General features: G+C 44.7%; 1 protein-coding gene and 1 pseudogene across 2 annotated transcripts in view; one reads left to right on the top strand and one right to left on the bottom strand.

The window, feature by feature from the left end:
- The window catches only part of SYNE3 (spectrin repeat containing nuclear envelope family member 3), a 357,026-nt gene that overhangs the window by 174,053 nt on the left and 164,643 nt on the right, over window positions 1–18,330 (bottom strand). The gene's annotated exons all lie outside the window — the stretch shown is intronic.
- LOC146799051 (Nuclear RNase P) lies at window positions 16,175–16,271 on the top strand (annotated as a pseudogene).

The following is an 18,330-nucleotide window of genomic DNA, read 5'->3' as shown; positions in this document are numbered from 1 at the left end:
ATGATGGTAGCTGGCCGATCCTGAAAGGGCTGCAGCAACGGGCCTCTGAAGAGAAGCACAATGCTTTGAAACGCGTCAGGCCAGGGACGATATAACAAGGATGGAAAGCTGCATGTCTTCAAAATAAAAGAAAGTTGGACACTTTATCCTGATGTGGAGTGCGGTCTCAAGTCAAGGGAAACCTTTTGGTGAATCTATTTAACGGCAGTTCCCAGGCCGTAAGGGACGACGCGCCACCGATAAATGATCGGCCTGCATGAGTGAATTAGTTACTCGTGAGAGGACACTTTAGGAACATTACTGTAGCCATGCAGTCTCGACTCCAAAGCCTAATAGAGGGTGATTAATTGTGTCCCCAATTTTTCGTTCCAGCAGCCACACCCACTGGAGGGTATGAAAATGAAGGCCAAAAACTACGAATCCCAGCGTGCCTTGCAGAACGAGGAGTTCCGTCATGGTGGCACACCGGAAGCCAAGTACTTTTGAGCAGCGCAGGGGATGGTGGTAGCTGGCCGATCCTGAAAGGGCTGCAGCAACGGGCCTCTGAAGAGAAGCACAATGCTTTGAAACGCGTCAGGCCAGGGACGATATAACAAGGATGGAAAGCTGCATGTCTTCAAAATAAAAGAAAGTTGGACACTTTATCCTGATGTGGAGTGCGGTCTCAAGTCAAGGGAAACCTTTTGGTGAATATATATAAGTTTCCAGAGTTGCTCCTTCCGCCCCACACAACCCATGGTAAATGGAGTGTGTACCGGCAGAGCCCACCGGAAAATTTTGATATCAGCATACAGTCCAAGTAAAACGCTCTCTCGGGTCACTTCAAGGGTAAAGTTTTTAATGCCAGTTACGCGTTTCGGAGAGCGTCGTCCCCTTGCTCACAACTGGCATTAAAAACTTTACACTTGAAGTGACCCGAGAGAGCGTTTTACTTGGACTGTATGCTGAAATATACATTACCTACTGGCGATAGCCAGTAGGTAGTTATAGTTAGGACCACGTTTCCATAGGAAAACCTCAACATTCTATTTTGAATAACTTTGGCGCCGGTCGACGAATCCTCGCAAATTTTTCAAAATAGGTGGGGCGCTACGCTCCGCTCCTACCCTGAAAGTCTCGGGGGGATCCGTCAAGCGGGGGCTGAGATAAAAGGGGGGTCCCAAAACGCGTTTTTCCCATGCATTTTTCCATAGGACCTTTAGAACGAGCTACAGCCCGAACGGCTGAACAGAATTACTCAAAATTTGGCAGAGAGGTAGTCCCTAGGTCAAGGAAGTGCCTTTTGTAGGTTTGGTGTAAATCTGTTCAGTAGATTCTGAGAAAATAGCCTTTAAATCAATATATATATCTGAGCCAGCTTACGGTACGCTTACCGTACGCTTACGGTAAGCGTACGGTGGCGTGCGCGAGCGCGATTCTGATTGGCTCTTAGATCTTAGTAAACATTCGAATCGGCCGAAACCAGGAAGCGGCGGCCGCCATTTTGTCTCTCGCACTGAGAGTGATTTTTAAAATATCAAGCCCAAAAACATGTAAAGGGGCTGTTTTGACAACTCCCTCCCACATAGTCATGTTGAGGGAGTCCCCAAACATCCCCCAAGTGCAAAAACGGTTTTATTTTTTTTTCGGCAATTTCGCGGGGTACGCTTACCGTACGCTTACCGTAAGCGTACGGTAAAAAAATAAAAATAAAAAAAACACTATCCACACTTACCCCACCCCCTGTGCTTTTGGTGGCCGAAGGCCACCAAATGTACAGGGCTTATGTTAAGGGCAAAAAACACTATCCACACTTACCCCACCCCCTGTGCTTTTGGTGGCCGAAGGCCACCAAATGTACAGGGCTTATTATAAGGGAAAAAAACTTAGCATTTAAAAAACCTTGCAAATTCACTGAAAAAACCATAGGTTTCACACATGTTATAGTTAGCGGAAATTTTACTGATAAAAAACCAGTGAAATTCCCCCGTTATAGTTAGCGCAGGCAACTATAACTCACGCGACTGCAATCTTCTGCTGATGACATATGTGTCTTTATGAAAAAAAAATATTTGTAATATATGTATAGCTAAAAATGTATGGAAGAAGACATGGGCAAATAAGTGTCTAAATACAGTATTAGCATCAGCAGAGGATTGCAGTCGCGTGAGTTATAGTTGCCTGCGCTAACTATAACGGGGGAATTTCACTGTTTTTTTATCAGTAAAATTTCCGCTAACTATAACATGTGTGAAACCTATGGTTTTTTCAGTGAATATATATATATATATATATATATTCACTGAAAAAACCATAGGTTTCACACACGTTATATTTAGGAATTAGCATTTAAAAAACTTTGCAAATTCACTTAAAAAACCATAGGTTTCACACATGTTATAGTTAGGTGGATATTTCACTCGTAAAAAACCAATGAAATTCCCCCGTTATAGTTAGTTCAGATAACTATAACTCGCGCGCCCGCAATCCACTGCTCATGACGTCACATATTACATCACTCATGACATGGTCAGTGGCATCACTCGTGACATCACTGATGACATCATCCTTGTGATAGAGTGGCAGTCGCGCAAGTTATAGTTATCTGAACTAACTATAACGGGGGAATTTCATTGGTTTTTTACGAGTGAAATATCCACCTAACTATAACATGTGTAAAACCTATGGTTTTTTAAGTGAATTTGCAAGGTTTTTTAAATGCTAATTCCTAACTATAACGTGTGTGAAACCTATGGTTTTTTCAGTGAATTTGTACGGTTTTTTAAGTGCTAATTTATTCATGTATAATTTTTTTAATATATTTATTTTACAAAAAACTACGTATTAAAAATGTTTTTGTTTTTGGGGGGGGGTTTCACCATGCGCGCATGGTGCACGCACCCCCGCGTTTAAAAAAAAAAAAAAAAAAAATGTTTCTGCCTTCGGTGTCCTTCAGGGACCCCCTGACAAAGGCTAGGGGGTCAGGAACTCTCTACCCTGCCCCCTTTTCACGTTCGCCACCTTCCTTTTTCACTCTCGCACTGAAAACAAACAAAATGGCGGCCGACACTTCCTGATTTCGACCGATTCGAACGTTGACTAACATGTAACCACCAATCAGAATTACGCTCGCGCACGTTAGGGTGCTCGCACGGTGCGCGCACCCTGCGCGCGTATAGATATTGATATGCTTTTAAATGCTATTTTCTCAGGAAATACTGAACAGATTTACACCACCCCTGCAAAGGCACTTCCTTGACCTTATGGCTACCTCTCTGCCAAATTTCAAGTAATTCTGTTCAGCCGTTCGGGCTGTAGCTGCGTCTAAAGGTCCTCTGGAAAAATGCATGGGGAAAACGCGTTTTGGGACCCCCCTTTTTTCTCGGCCCCCGCTTGACGAATCACCGCGAGACTTTCAGGGTAGGAGCTGAACGGAGTGCCCCATTAGTTTTGAAAATTTCGCGAGGATTCGTCAACCGGTGCCAAAGTTATTCAAAATAGAATTTTGAGATTTCCTATGGAAACACGGTCCTAATTATAACTATCTACTGGCGACCGCCAGTAGATAATATATATATATATCAAAACACAATTTGCTTCAGCAAAATAAGGGCGCACTCGAACACAAGAATCATCCATTAAGCACAGCAGACGCTTTAATTAATCCATGCTGCCTGACGCGTTTCGGGAAAACATTCCCTTAATCATAGGCATAGTCCAAAGTCTCGCAATGCTGCAGCATTTAATTTAAATACCTGCCCTCCAATGGGCTACTCGAATGAGAACCCCAGTGTTGGCTGGGATATGTAGTGCTGCAGCCTACCGCGCACCGCGCGCCCACTTTACGCAGTTAGTGCCGTGCGCGCACGGTCGGCACGCAGTGCGCTACGCGCACCGCGTGCCCACGTTACGCTAGATGGGCCATGTACGCACAATGCGCTTCGCGCACCGTGCGCACATGGAGGACATATGATGCGCTTCGTTCTGAAAGGTAATATTTTAATTTTTCAAAACATTTAAATAGGCCATGCACAAATGGTAACCTTCGGGCACCATTTGCACATAGGGTGGGGAGAGTGTGGATATTTTTTTTTTTTTTTAATTTTTACCGTACGCGTACGGTAAGCGTAATCGGCGAAAATAGCGAAAAAATGTAAATTCCGTTTTTGGCATTAGGGGAACTTTGAGGACTCCCTCAACATGGCTAGGTGCTTAGGAGCTGTCTAAACAGCCCCTTTACATGTTTTTGCTCTTTGTTTTTTAACCCCCTCTCAGAGTGCGAGAGAGAAAATGGCGGCCGCCACTTCCTGGTTTCGACCGATTTGAATGTTTACTAAGATCTAACAGCCAATCAGAATCGCGCTCGCGCACGTCACCGTACGCGTACGGTAAGCGCACCGTAAGCGCACCGTAAGCTGGCTCAGATATATATATTGATTTAAAGGCTATTTTCTCAGAATCTACTGAACAGATTTACACCAAACCTACAAAAGGCACTTCCTTGACCTGTAGACTACCTCTCTGCCAAATTTCAAGGAACTCTGTTCAGCCGTTCGGGCTGTAGCTGTGTCTAAAGGTCCTATGGAAAAATGCATGGGAAAAACACGTTTTGGGACCCCCCTTTTATCTCAGCCCCCGCTTGACGAATCCCCCCGAGACTTTCAGGGTAGGAGCGGAGCATAGCGCCCTTTTCGTATTGAAAATTTCGCGAGGATTCGTCGACCGGCGCCAAAGTTATTCAAAATAGAATGTTGCGGTTTTCCTATGGAAACAGGGTCCTAACTATAACTACCTACTGGCGACCGCCAGTAGGTAATATATATATATATTTATATATATAATTTTTTCACTAAAAAACAAAGGTTACAGGCCTTTTTTGTTTTGCTAATAACTTTGGCGCAATTTTATGAATCTTTATTAAATTTTCAAACTAATTCGCCACTCACTTCGGCTGCTGTCTCGAAAGTTTTAGGGTGATCAATCAAGTGGGTGCTAAGATAAAGGAAGGGGGAGGTCCCAAAGCCAATTTTCTCTATGCAATTTCTCATAGAGATTTTAGACACGACTACAGCCTGAACCGCTGAACCGAATTGCACCAAATTTGGCAGAAAACTAGATCTTGGTCCAGAAAGAGTGCTTCTTTTAATTTTCTCTAAGTCTGTTCAATAGTTTATTATATATATTCCATACTTTATTTTATATATATATATATATATATATATATATATATATATATATATATATATATATATATATATATATATATATATATATGTGAGCAAGATTGCTGCCAACGATCGAAACGCGTCTGGGCGGACACTGGTCTGATAAACTTTGTGGTGTTTATGAAGGAACAACATTTGCAATTTATCTCTTGGAGTGCTAGTGTGGTCCGTACCTGTGCTGTGGATACCCTTCTTGGCAGTGGGGGTAACAGGGCTGTTCTTTTGAATATTTGCATTTTACACACACAAAACTATAGAAATTCAGCAATTAAAATTATCTCAAGTAGCTATAACTCATGCCCCAAGGTAACTATAACTCACACCCCAGCCGTGTACAGTTTTCTCATCAATATTTTACAGCAAACGTTGCAGAGATATTACCAATAATGTCATAGGAGATGCTATGAGTGTTGTAATATGTGGGGTAATTAGCAGTGCATGGCGAGGGCACAAGTTATAGTTACCTTAGGGCATGAGTTATAGTTACTTGAGATAACTCTAACTACAACTGCTGAATTTCTATATTTTTGTATGTGAACCTAACTATAACATCCCTGTAACCTTTGTTTTTTTGTAGTGAATTTCCCTTTTAACAAAGTAATATTCAATTACCAACCAACCCCATGCTGCACACAGCCGAAGGCCAGACCCTGTGGCCAACACCCAAAAGCAGCAAACTCGGGAGGGGGGCACACAGCCCCTATCCCCTAGCGGATTATGGCCCATGAACCCCATTCCCTGGGATTCACTGCCTTTTTTCTGGGCGAGTTACTTGCCCCCTCCCTAGGCCATGTAAATCCCTATCCTCCAGTGCCCATATTTAAATTATGGAAGATGGAGGCATGCAGCCCCCATCCAGGCTGATTTCTGGCCCTGGGGACCACATCTTTGGGGGGTAAGCCACATTAACAAGGGGGACAGAGGCACACAGCCCACCTTCCTGGGGCAATATTGGCCCTGGGGACTCCATCCCGCCGGGCCTAGGCATTTATTAATTGGAGAGGGGGCTGCAGGCCGATTTTTGCCCCAGGGAACATCTCCCAGGGCCCTGCCATATAAAAAAAAAAGGGGTGGGGGGCACACAGCCCCCCTCCCTGGGCTGACTTCAGCCCCATGGACACCATCCCCTGGGGCACAGTCAATAAAGAATGGGTGCCCTGAAGCCCACCCAGGGCACCCACTTCACCATTGTTGGGGACCGCAGGGGAGGCCCCGTGGCCCCAGCCGGTTCCTTGCCTCCAGTGGGAGCTGGCATTGCTCCTGCCTACAGGGAGCAGCTAAAAATGCTGCTCCCTGTGTGGAGAGAGCAATTTTTTCATCTGATCCAAGATGAAAAGTCGGCTCCCAGCAGGCGGGAGCACTTTTGAAGCTGCTGTCCGCTTGTCGCGGACCTGCTGTTTGCTCTCGCTTGGCGGGAGCTTTAAATTGCTCCCGCCAAGCGAGAACAAACAGGCTTGCCTGCCCGCAGCTATGTTCCGAGAGTGGGTACCCCCGGGGCATAGCTGAACCGGCCCTAGGGGATAGGGTCACAGGGCCATTAATGGCTCCGGAAGGAGGGTTGCGTGGCCCACATCCTTTTTTCATTGCACGCAGGGCACCAGGAGTCCCTATGATCGGAAATGGCCCGGGCGAAAGGTAGGCACATGGCCCCTCTCCCTCTTAACTGATTAGCCAGGACCCGGGCGATAGGATCCCCAGTCCGAAATGTGCCCGGGGAGGGGGGGCGATGTGGCCCTCCTCCCTATTCTATCATTTGGCCAGGCTCCAGGGGATGGGCTCATTGGGGCCTAAATCAGCCCAGTAGTGGGGCCTGCGTGGTCCCCTTACCCGTTTTCACTTTACCGCTAAACATCAAGGGCCATATGTAGGAAGCCTAATACCGGTCAGTAACCGTTACCGACCGGTATTTAGGCTTTTGGTATGTAGGGGGCACATTTCAGGATTCGGTAATTTACCGAATCGGTAAAATTACCGAATCGGTAATTTTACCGATTCAGTAAATACCGAATCCTGAAATGAGATGTAGGGGGAGTGTGTCGTTGGTGTGGGAATTCGTTATTTACCACCAACTAAAAGTTGATGTTAAATGACGAATAGGTGTAAAAAAGCATTTTTGTGCACTTTGAAGTGTGCAATGTGGCAGACATACATGCCCTTAGGGCATGTATGTGCGCCACATGTGCACACATGGACGAATCAGGGGTGCAACAGGGTGTCAATGTGACACCCTGCCACCCATGATGATGCCTCCCCCATTACCGATTCGGTATTTAAGAATCGGTAAATGTAATTTACCTACATATGGCCCCCAGTGTTTGAAAACTTCTACCCGTACTCATGTCATCATTGATCGAAACTGATCTCCGGTGTCCATCTCTATCACAACCCCAGGAACAATTTCCTTCCTCCCTCTATTATAAACAAAACACCCACTTTCCAGGAAACCATTGTGGACTGTATCACACACTTGTAATCGCAGTCCTGGAACTGCCCCAGCCCACACTGTACTGGAACACACCCAGCGCTGCTGGGACCGTCCTTATCGGACGCCTTCATTTCAACAGCTAACTCCACAATGAACTTTGTAATGTATGATTTTCCGAGAAAAAGGTATCCATGGTCACAAAAAATAAACGTTTTTATACAGCGGCAATTGTGGCGCTTATCAACACTTTCTTGATATGAGCAATAAATACTACAATTGGCAACGCATCATTCCATTGAGAGCTGTTTGCCTGATAACACGGGGCTTAAAGTCACAGGAGCCGAAAAGGTGTTACTGATTAAACAAATATGAAAACTGCGTGATCCGCAAGTTTCATGGGAGAAGCTGTAATATATTTTAACAGCCGCCATCAACCACACCCGGAAGCACCTCCTGTACGAGCCAGCACAAATAATGCATAAATAAACAGCATCATTCACAGCGCATCGATCGTATAATACACATTAACTCAGAAATAAACGAACATTTTCAGTTTAACAGCTGCTATATTTTGATTGTTGATTTATTTTTTTCCTTTTAGTACTTGTCATTTTCTACTTTTCCTTAGAGGCACGAGTCTACAATCTGATGGCATTTCTCGGGAGGACTTTCTGAGAAATGTTGGTGCATTTTCTGTTAGATTTACTTACTTTTAGCCACATTTGTTGCTAATGGGCGAGCGAACCATTTAACCCCACGTTGTAACCTGTGCCGGCGCACGATGGGCGCAGTCACACAGAGATTGCAGGTTTGGCCTGGATGGCTGAAAGGGTGAGTCTGCCACACTGCTATCTGCACGGACTGCGTCGGGAGAGGGGGTGAACACTTGTGATTTCAGTGAATAGATACAAGGAACATTGGTTCTTAGGAACAAGACATCTTGGCTTCTATAATAAGATTGATACCGCACTTTATACCCCTGATGAGGTCACATATCACTCCACTTTCATTAGGTTTTAGAAATCTTTTTCTGAGCGCATGGTTGAGAAATGCATTGATTGTAGCTTAGCCTATGTGGGAGGTATTGAGTGAGGCAGCAGGGGTTTGCAGACGTTCTTTAAGCATGGTCCCCTAACATCACTATGTAGAAGCATAAAGTGTTGCAGAAAATATAAGATTAGGTACAATCGAGCGTGCGTGCACCTACCCTCTGTAGGAGCGTCTGCAAAGTTGAGATGATGTATCAATCCTTCAGGGGCAGTGTGGATTCCTTCCCCGAGATCACTACAGCAGTCAGGGATTCTTTTCCTTTTAACTTATCTCTCTCCTTTTCCCTACCTCCATTAGAACAGATCATGCAGGCGGTAAAAACATCTGAATCAGGGGCCCCTGCAGACTCATGTCCTCCCAAAATTCTGCACCTGTTTCCTGAATTATTAGGCAAACAATTAGGCATAGTATTTAATGGGATAATTTAATCAGGCATTTTCACAGACGGCTGGAAAATTGCATCAATCCTCCCACTTTTAAAGAAACCAAACCTTGACCCTGAGGATCCCAGCAGCTATCGGCTCATCTCCAGACTACCTTTTCTGGCCAAGGTGCTAGAGAAAATACTAAATGCACAACTCACGGCATTTATTACATCCAAGGACCTCCTAGATCCTTCACAGTATGGGTCCAGGGAAGGGTATGGAACGGAGACAGCTCTGGTTATAGCTGTAGAAGAACGGAGAGCAATACTGGACATGGGGGGACAAGGCCGCCTTGATTCTATTAGATCTATCGGCGTCCTTCGACACTGTAAACCACAAAATATTAGCCAGCAAGCTATCTGAGCTGGAGATCAGAGATACCGCCCTTACGCTGCTGACATCTTTTCTTGCCAATACGACCTATGCAGTAGAATCTGGAGCCTTTTCCTCCGAGTCTTTTACACTTTCTTGTGGTGTGCCTCAGGGCTCATCCTTGAGCCCTACACTCTTCAACGAATATGTGGCCCCACTGGCCTCCATCATTTGGCAGTTTGGGTTCTCGGTGGTCTCTTATGCTGATGACACACAGCTAGTGGTGTCGGTTTCAAGCAATATTGAGGAGACAGCTGACGTTTCAACAGCTGAATGACACAGGTAAACCTGTGGATGCGGTCCAACTGCCTTAAACTAAACGGCGGAAAGACCGAGGTCCTGTTATTAGGCGCTGATTTATCTTTTTGGTCACCTAGATGGTGGCTCACCAGTCTGTGCGACTGCCCAGCCCGAGTGCCTAAGGTCATAAATCTTGGCTTCATCTTTGACAATAAGTTGGCATTCAAGAATCAGATCAATACCTTCTCCTCAACCATTTGGTTCATCCTAAAAATGATTAGGAAAATTCGCCCTTTCTTTCCTCCTGACTCCCTAAAAACACTGGTCACAGCATTAGCCATGTCCAGGTTGGACTACAGCGACGCCTTGTACATGGGGAATCAAGCTCTGTATCTACAAAGGTGCAGCGGTTACAAAACGCGGCAGCCAGAGTAGTATTGGACATCCCTAGGTTCCAGCAGTCTCTGACGGTCTAAGAACACTTCACTGGCTTCCAGTGGACAAGAGGATTAAATTCAAATCCCAATGCCTAGCCTCAAGTCACTACATGGCGCCGGGCTTCAATTCCTGAGGACTCATCTGAAATAGTATGTGCCGGCTAGATGTTTAAGATCTGCACACAGCAAACTCCTGCAAATACCCAGGTTCAAGAAAGCCTGCTGGGGAGGAAGAAGCTTTCTGTTAGGGACAGCAAAAATGTGGAACTTACTCCCGGTCGATAAAAAGAGCAGCCGTACACTGCTATCCTTCAAAAAGGCGCTAAAAACCTTGCTCTTCTCCAAGTAACGTGATATGTACACCATATTGGCAACCTTACTTGGCCCACCTGTCTGTAGCGCCAAGACAGCCTTGGGCATTTGTTGTGCTTTATAAATGTATAAATCAAATCAAATCAAAATCTACAAACTACCACTGAAGTGAATCAGTGGGGTCCTCCAGAGAACATGCATTCCGCCAAGAAGTGCGGCCAGCTCAAACTCTGGAAAGACCAGAAAGCATAGATGCAAGCAGTTGTTCTAGGTGTGTAGGAGGGATGGTCAGAAATATGGATTCGGAGGCTTCTCAGATTTTCAGATAATTATCTTAATGTAGGGCTGTTACAGAGAAAAAGAAAAAAGCCTTCAAATATGGAGGATAAGGGAAAAATAATATGGGATGGATAACAAAAACTATCTTTGAGTTATCAGAATATTCTGGGTATTGTCGATCATGTAAATCTCTCCAGTTTGCTATGCATGGTGGGCTCCTTTTCTGATGTTCCCATTTTTTTCATGATGGGCATTAGGATGCTGCCAGCACCCTCGGGAGAAGACCAGACCACCCAGATAAATATCTATCAAGAATATGAATTCTCTATCCTTTACTCCAGTATTTATCGAACCTTACTAGAGTGGTTTTCACTCTTTCACAAAACCTTATGCATCTTAACCCACATGTATTCATGCACTTAAGGGGAGTTGGGAGAGATGGTGTAACTGGCATAGTTTAACCAGCTTTACACTCTTCCTTTGACACAGAATCCTCTTTGTCTCCCTGGGAGGGATGCCTCGATATACCACTGTCGAGTGGTTAGGTCTTCTTTTCACTTTTTCTTGTGCTCCACCCATTCCCACTTCCCTTCTTCCCGGAACAAAAATTACAATCCAAAAACCAAAAGTGTGCACCCTGTTATTCCCCTTTCCTGGGCATGTAATCAGAGGTCCGTGTCACTCACCCAGTCTGCCACAACTCTCCTGAGTTGTGGCAGGCTTTCTTTCAAATGCTGGTGGCATCCATCACTCCTCGTACCACTCATTAGCGTTTACATCGTTGGTTGAGGCAGCTTTCTCTTCTGTTTCTCGGTCTGAAACTTGCAATATATGAGGTCCGCATCGTCCCCCTGTGTGAGGCAATCCCCTCTCTGCTCCGCAGCAGTCCTTCGATTCTGTGTCCTCCTACCGGTGTCCTCTACTCCACCTCCTTCTGCCTCTTCCCTAGTCAACTTCCTCCACTCTTTTGACCTCCTTTGTTCCACCCTTCCTCCTGTGGAATGTTGTTCTTTATTAGTTTTTGCATTTCAATGTGTGTCCTCCCCACAACTCTTCCTTTTTTCATGTCTGCTGTCTTTGTCTCCTGTTCTCCTGTCTCCACCCATTCTCTGACACTCTGTTTCGCCATAGGTGGGGCAGCGCATCAGGTGGCCAGGATGAAAGAGACTCGGCTGCAAGTAAGTTTCCCTTTTGCTCACATTTCTCATCCCTTACTTTCTTCCTTGGAAGAAATATGTCTTTGGGGTATCTCGAGACAAAATATGCACTGGTCTGCTCTAGTGCTTTTTTAGCTTGAATAGTGAATTTAAAGGGTTGTAAAGATAAAAATCACTGTAACACCCCTGAGTTATTCCCTTTATTCTTGGCCAACCCTTCCAGAGGGGCATTGTGGGTATATAGGTTGTATTCTCTTCCTTCTAGGTAATAACTCAGACTTTCAATGGCCCACTGTATTGCTAGGCCCTCTTTTTCAACAACTGCATATCTCCTCTGCCTTGGAAACAGCTTATGACTAACGTACAGGATAGGTCTCTCCTTCCCTTCCCGTTCAAGTTGAACTATTACGGGCCCCACTCCTACTCCTGAAGCGTCAGCCTGGAGGAGAAACTTTTTTGAGAACTTCAGGTATTGTAGTATTGGACGGGAGGCCGATATCTCTTTTTATTTTTTGAAGGCATTTACTGTTAGGGCTGATGGGTATTATAATTCCCAGTCAACTCCTAGACTCTTGGTTATGCGGTCTGTTAAAGGTGTAGCTTAATGCTCGAAGTGTGTAATGAAGAATCGGTGGCTACCTACCAATCCCCGAAAATATTTAAATCATGTTTCGTTTTCGGGATTAGAACTTTAAGTATGGCAGCGATTTTTCTTCTAGCGGATAAAAGGCCCCCTTTCTGAGTAGGTAGCCAACGTACTTTACTTGTCTTGTGGCTAAGTGACTTTTCTTTGAGTTATCTTTAATCCCATCCTGTACCAAAGTATGTAACACTTTTATCAAATGATTTAGATGTTACTCCTACTACCAGCTGTGTATTATGATGTCATCAATGCAGGCTGCTGCATACTTTTCATGTTTCCTCAAAAAATTGTTCATCATTCTTCGAAATGTGGCAGGCGCCCCATGAAATCCAAATAGAAGGACTGTAATTGATACTAACTCCCTGGCCATTTTCTCATCTTGTGGAGTTAACGGATTTGCCAGCAGCCTTTACAAAGGTCTAATGCACTTACCAACTGAGCTTGTCCTAATCTCTCAATCACCTTTCTACGCGAAGAATGGGAAAGGAATCAAATCTTGATATTTAGTTTACTCCTCTAAAATCTATGCAATATTAGATTGACTCATCAGGCTTTGGGACCAAGACTAATGGGGAGTTCCACTCACTTACTGTAGGTTCTATTACCCCTAGGCTGGGCATATTTTGGACTTCCTCCTCTATCGCTGCACATCTTGCTTCTGGGACCCTGTAGGGTTTGAGATGGATGATTTTCCCTAGATCTGTAGTATTTGAATGTTGTATCACATATGTTCATTCTGTGATTAGCGAGAATATCCCAGGATAAGAACTAAGAAACTTCAGGAGTTCCAGCTTTTTCTCACAACATAGGGGCCGATTACGATGTTGGTTGCAAAGGCTCCAAACGGGATTTAAATTCTCCACATCCGATTCTGAACCTATGTTACTGACCGAATCGGATACATTTCCGGATGACCAATTACGATGCAGGGAAACCGTTCAGGCTGTCCGCATCGGTTCAGATCAGCATTCGGACAGCCCAAGTCATTCGGAACTGAATCATACAGCTCTATGTACACGGTTTGCGTCCGAGCAATTATGATGGCCAATTCTGACAGCCGTTCCGAATCGGTTTGCCCGCCATGAAACAGCTGTTGGAATCTGACTTTGGGGCCCATAGCAGGCCCCACTTCACCCTGAGGTCTCCGGTTGGGGTCTGTGGGGGTAGCCAAGGGATCCTCCTGATAAACCATGCACAGTGTGGCAGGCATCATTTGGTGCCCACCACAGAGTGTAAGGTTTTCCCCAATGACTCCTTTTTAGGTCTCGGCTAGCGAAGGCTGCGCTTGCGCAGTCTCGCTTGCGAGATTTAATGACTTGGAGAAGAGGGGCTTGAACCACCCCTCTTCTCCCCTGTTCTCCATTGGCTGGCCTCTTAAATGCTGGCCAGCCATTGGAGAAGAGGTCCGTCATTCCGATTAGGCCCCGTCCTTTTCTGATCGGGGGGCGTGTTTTTTTCAGAAAGTCTAATTATCTCCTCCAGCCAATGGCAAGAGGAGATAAAAGCAAAACACGCCCCCGAATCCGAAAACGACACTGCCTTTCTCCGAGGCATTTCTGGCTGACCTCGGAGAAAGGCAGTGGTGTGCTTGTTCCCTCTTGTCTTGGTTTCCTCCTCAAACCCCCCAGAAGTTGGCCGCATCGTTGTTAAAGTGCTTTCTTGTCCAGCAAGGAATGCAAGCAGCTTCATTAGCGGCAATCCAAAGATGTTATATTATTTGACCAAACACGAATACGGCGATGTAAACAAGCCCCGGGGGTGTAAAGGGCGAGGTTAACTTGGTGCTGTAGAAACTTGCCCATAACAAACCCACCCTCGGCTCACTTTCTACGCGCCCTCCAACCGAACCCTGGCCCACAAAAGATCAACAACAAAAAAATGAACTATGATTTTTTGTTCTAAATTGGCAGGTTTTACGAAAGACTACTTATCCATTAGGTTTTAACTCTAGACAGGCTGCAATCGTCGTGCTTGCACAAGCATTAAAACACTAATATTCCGCGATCTCACCCGAACGAATCTAGCGCCTGCGCAGTGCAACATACACGACTCTCAGCGAGTCGCCAGCACGCATGCGTCAGTGTACGGAGCTTGGGCTGGTGACATTGACGTGCGCGTTCTCGGCAGAAGAACGGCCCCGTATCTGGTGCTGGCCGTCATGTCACCGCTGAGCGGCGGTGGAGCGCTGTTTTGTGCACTAAAATTGAGCTCCCGTACCTCCTTTCTCAACCGGGTGAGTTATATACAGCGTGTATGACTGACATTGAAGAAGGACTAGCTTAATATGACGCAGTGACAAAGCGGCTAGAGCGACAGGCTCCAATAAGTAAGGGGAAAGAATAGAGTGACCAAAAGATATTGGGGCATATGCATCAACATTAGCATTTGCGATTCCTTATTAGCGAAAAATAAGGAATCGCTAATAAGGAATAGCAAAAGGCTATGCATGTAGGAATCGCTATTCAAATAGCGATTCCTTAACATTCCTTATTACCGAATCGGTAATACCGAATCGGTAATAAGGAATACCTACCCATTCATTCCTATGGCCTTGGAGGCCCATAGGAATGAATGTAAAGCCATTCTGTATTAGCGATTCGGTATTACCGAATCGCTAATAGCTGGAGCACTTTCAAGGGTGCCAGGGTGTCAAAAGGACACCCTGTTGCACCCCTGAAAATGATATGTGCACATATGTTGCACACACACATGCTCTAAGGGCATGTGTGTGCGCAACATGACACTTTGAAAAATGCACAAAAGTGCATTTTTCAAAGTTTTTGCAAATTACCATGCAGTTCATCTTCATGGTAATTTGCTCCCCTTATTAGCGAAATCGCTAATTTTTTAACTTTGATGCATTGCATTTAAGGAATCTCACTTTGGGATTCCTTAAATGCAATCGCTATTTAAGGAATCGGTATTTAAGGAATCCCTATTTAAAGATTCGCTATTTAAGGATTCCTTAAATACCGATTTCTGCTTTTGGGTTGATGCATTGGGATTGGGTATTTTTTACTTAATACCGGGAGCTAATAAGGAATCGGTATTTTACCGACTGGATTTTGGCTTGATGCATAAGGGTGATTATAATGTTGTTATCTGCAAACGGTGTAATAACACTTGAAGTCACATCTACAAAACGTGTAGTTTTGTATTCCTTGGAGGAAGGTAAAATTCTTGATACGATCTTACCTTGGTAACTGACTGAGTGTGCATTCTCACTCTGTTCTGGATCACGGTTTCATGTTATTTTCTGAAAGTTGTACTTTTGCTTTACAGAAGACACAGTGCGCTGGAAGCAATTAGCTCCTCTAAAATCGAACCTTTCCAACATGGCCGTTCCATAGCGTGGTCCATGATTGGGTGTGCGGTTAGGAACAAGTGACAAGCCAAACGTCAGAGCATGATTTACATATTAGGAGTCCCGAGCTATTATCTGTTTTGATTTTGAAACCTGGCTATTGGCGAATTGGTAGTGTGCATTTTAGAATTGTATTTCACACCCTCAGTATTCTGTCTTTATATTTCCACTCAATCACTCTTAATTAAAATTATATAATCCACCCTCAGTTACCAAGTGCATGTAATGGAGGCATATATAAAGCAGTGGGAGACGTATAGGTATGAAGCGGAGGAAGCTCATCACTGAGGTCACGTGCAGAGTGCGTATGTCACTCATGAACCTTGGGGAAGGTCTGTAAGTGTGGGTGGCTCTCTGTGTGTGTGTGTGTGTGGGAGGCTCTGTGTGTGTGTGGCTCTGTGTGGGTGGCTTTTTTTGTGGGTGGCTCTGTCTGTGTGTGGGTAACAGTGTGTGTGTAGGTGGTTCTGTGTGGGTGGCTCTATTTGTGTGTTGCTCTATGTGAATATCTCTGTGTAGGTGGCTCTGTGTGGGTGGCTCTGTGTGTGTGGGTGGCTTTGTGTGTGTGGCTCTGTGTGGGTGCAAATGCAATCAGTCTCAGCATTGTTAAAGTTAGAGCTATTGGCATTGCTCATGACAATGCCGTTTCTTTAAATGTTTTAAAAACATAAACAAAAATAATGTCATGAGCAATGCCAATAGCTCTAACTTTACCAATGCCGAGACCATTGCATTGTAAATGCTTGTTTCAATGGGAGCATGTACTCTTATTCGGAACACAGGCTCCCATTGAAGTCAATGCGCGTCTGGCTGAACGATGTTGGGAAGCATCGTAATCGGTCGCTTGGACTCGCAGAATCCGATTCGGTCGGAAACAATTCCGAAACCGATTCGGTCGGAAGAGTTTCCAAATGATGTCGTAATCGGCCCCATAGTTGTGAATCAATACACTGGATTTCCGGGTCTGTATTTTTAAGGTTTAGTCATACAAGGCAGGAATAGGCCCCTCCCACTTTTATAATAAGGTTTATGTTGCATATTTGGGTGCTTTATTTCCTTTGTTTCATTTCTATCTTGTAGGTGACCGGAGTAACTTTCTCTACCACTTTAAAAGTCACTTGCCACTGCCTCAACATTTGTTCTCTCTTGTGGGTATTAAGAGGAGAACACAATCCCCTGGGAAAGTTGCCATAGTTTTGTTTTTTGTCATATATAATGCTTTTTATCCCTGATGGATTCTTTCTAAATTGTTCCTGATTATTTCTCTAATTTCTCTTAATCTTGTTTGTAGCTGATTTACATACTCCAGGATACTTTTGAACTCATCTTTCTCCTATTCCCATACCTCTTTTGCCATATCAAGTAAGGTTCAAGGTTTCGTTCCAAACAGTAGTTCAAATGGAGAAAATCCTGTACTCTTTTATTCTTTACACCTTATGGCAAATAGCGCTACAGGTAACATCAGATCCAATTTCCTCTTTTCAAACTCCAACAATTTTTTTAATGTGAGTTTTAGGGTAGAATTATACCTTTCCACAAGCCCATCAGTTTGTGGGTGGTAGGCAGCTGCTCGGATCTGACTAATGTGTAACTGTTGACAAATCTGAGCCAATAATTTTGAGGTAAAAGGAGATCCCTGATCGGTTAGCATCTCCTGTGGGAATCCTACTCTCGAGAAGACCTCTATCATAGCCTTGGCTATCTGAGTTGTAGTGGGCTGCCATATAGGGATGGCTTCTGGATACCTCGTGGCATAGTCAGTCATAACTAATATGTATCACTGTCCAGTCTGGGAGGGTAGAACAGGACCGACAATATCCATTTGCGCCATCGAGAAAGGTTCCTTTATAATGGGTAAAGGATACAAAAGGGATCATGGGGGTTAATAACAACTCATCTTTTGACAGATGTCACATTCTTTGCAGTATTTCTTTACCTGGCTATATATCCCTTGGCCAAGTGGTCTAAAATGGTTTTCTCTGTGTTTTCCTGTCCAAAATGCCCTCTTATTGAATGGCTATGGTTCTAAGGGTTCTAAGACTAACAACTGTACCAGTTGGGTTTCCCCCCTTTCTATACAGCAGACTACGTACCTACCTCCTTCTCTGGGTTTTCCTCCTCTGTTGCTCTGGCTCAGACTTCCTGGAATAGGGGATCCTGCCTTGAAGTTCCTATCTGCTTCTCCCATAGTCTCTTCTTTTCATGAAGAAAGCACTGGCATACCCCTTTACTTCTTCTGACGTCTTTGTTTCTTCCTTTTCCTTTCTGTAGGAACAGGCCGTTCACAACTGTCTATGTCAGAAAAAGGTGCTTCCTGCCACCGTGATTCTTTGATTTTCCACATATCCTGTACCAGGGCATCCAACTGTGGATAATCGATGTCAAGAACTAGAGCCTAGGGTAACCTGTGAATCAAACCGACAGT

Source organism: Triturus cristatus, chromosome 9, assembly GCF_964204655.1.
Source record: "Triturus cristatus chromosome 9, aTriCri1.1, whole genome shotgun sequence".
Taxonomy (NCBI): Eukaryota; Metazoa; Chordata; class Amphibia; order Caudata; family Salamandridae; genus Triturus; species Triturus cristatus.
The sequence above is the reverse complement of the archived record's forward strand: the minus strand, read 5'-3'. Positions and strand labels throughout refer to the sequence as shown.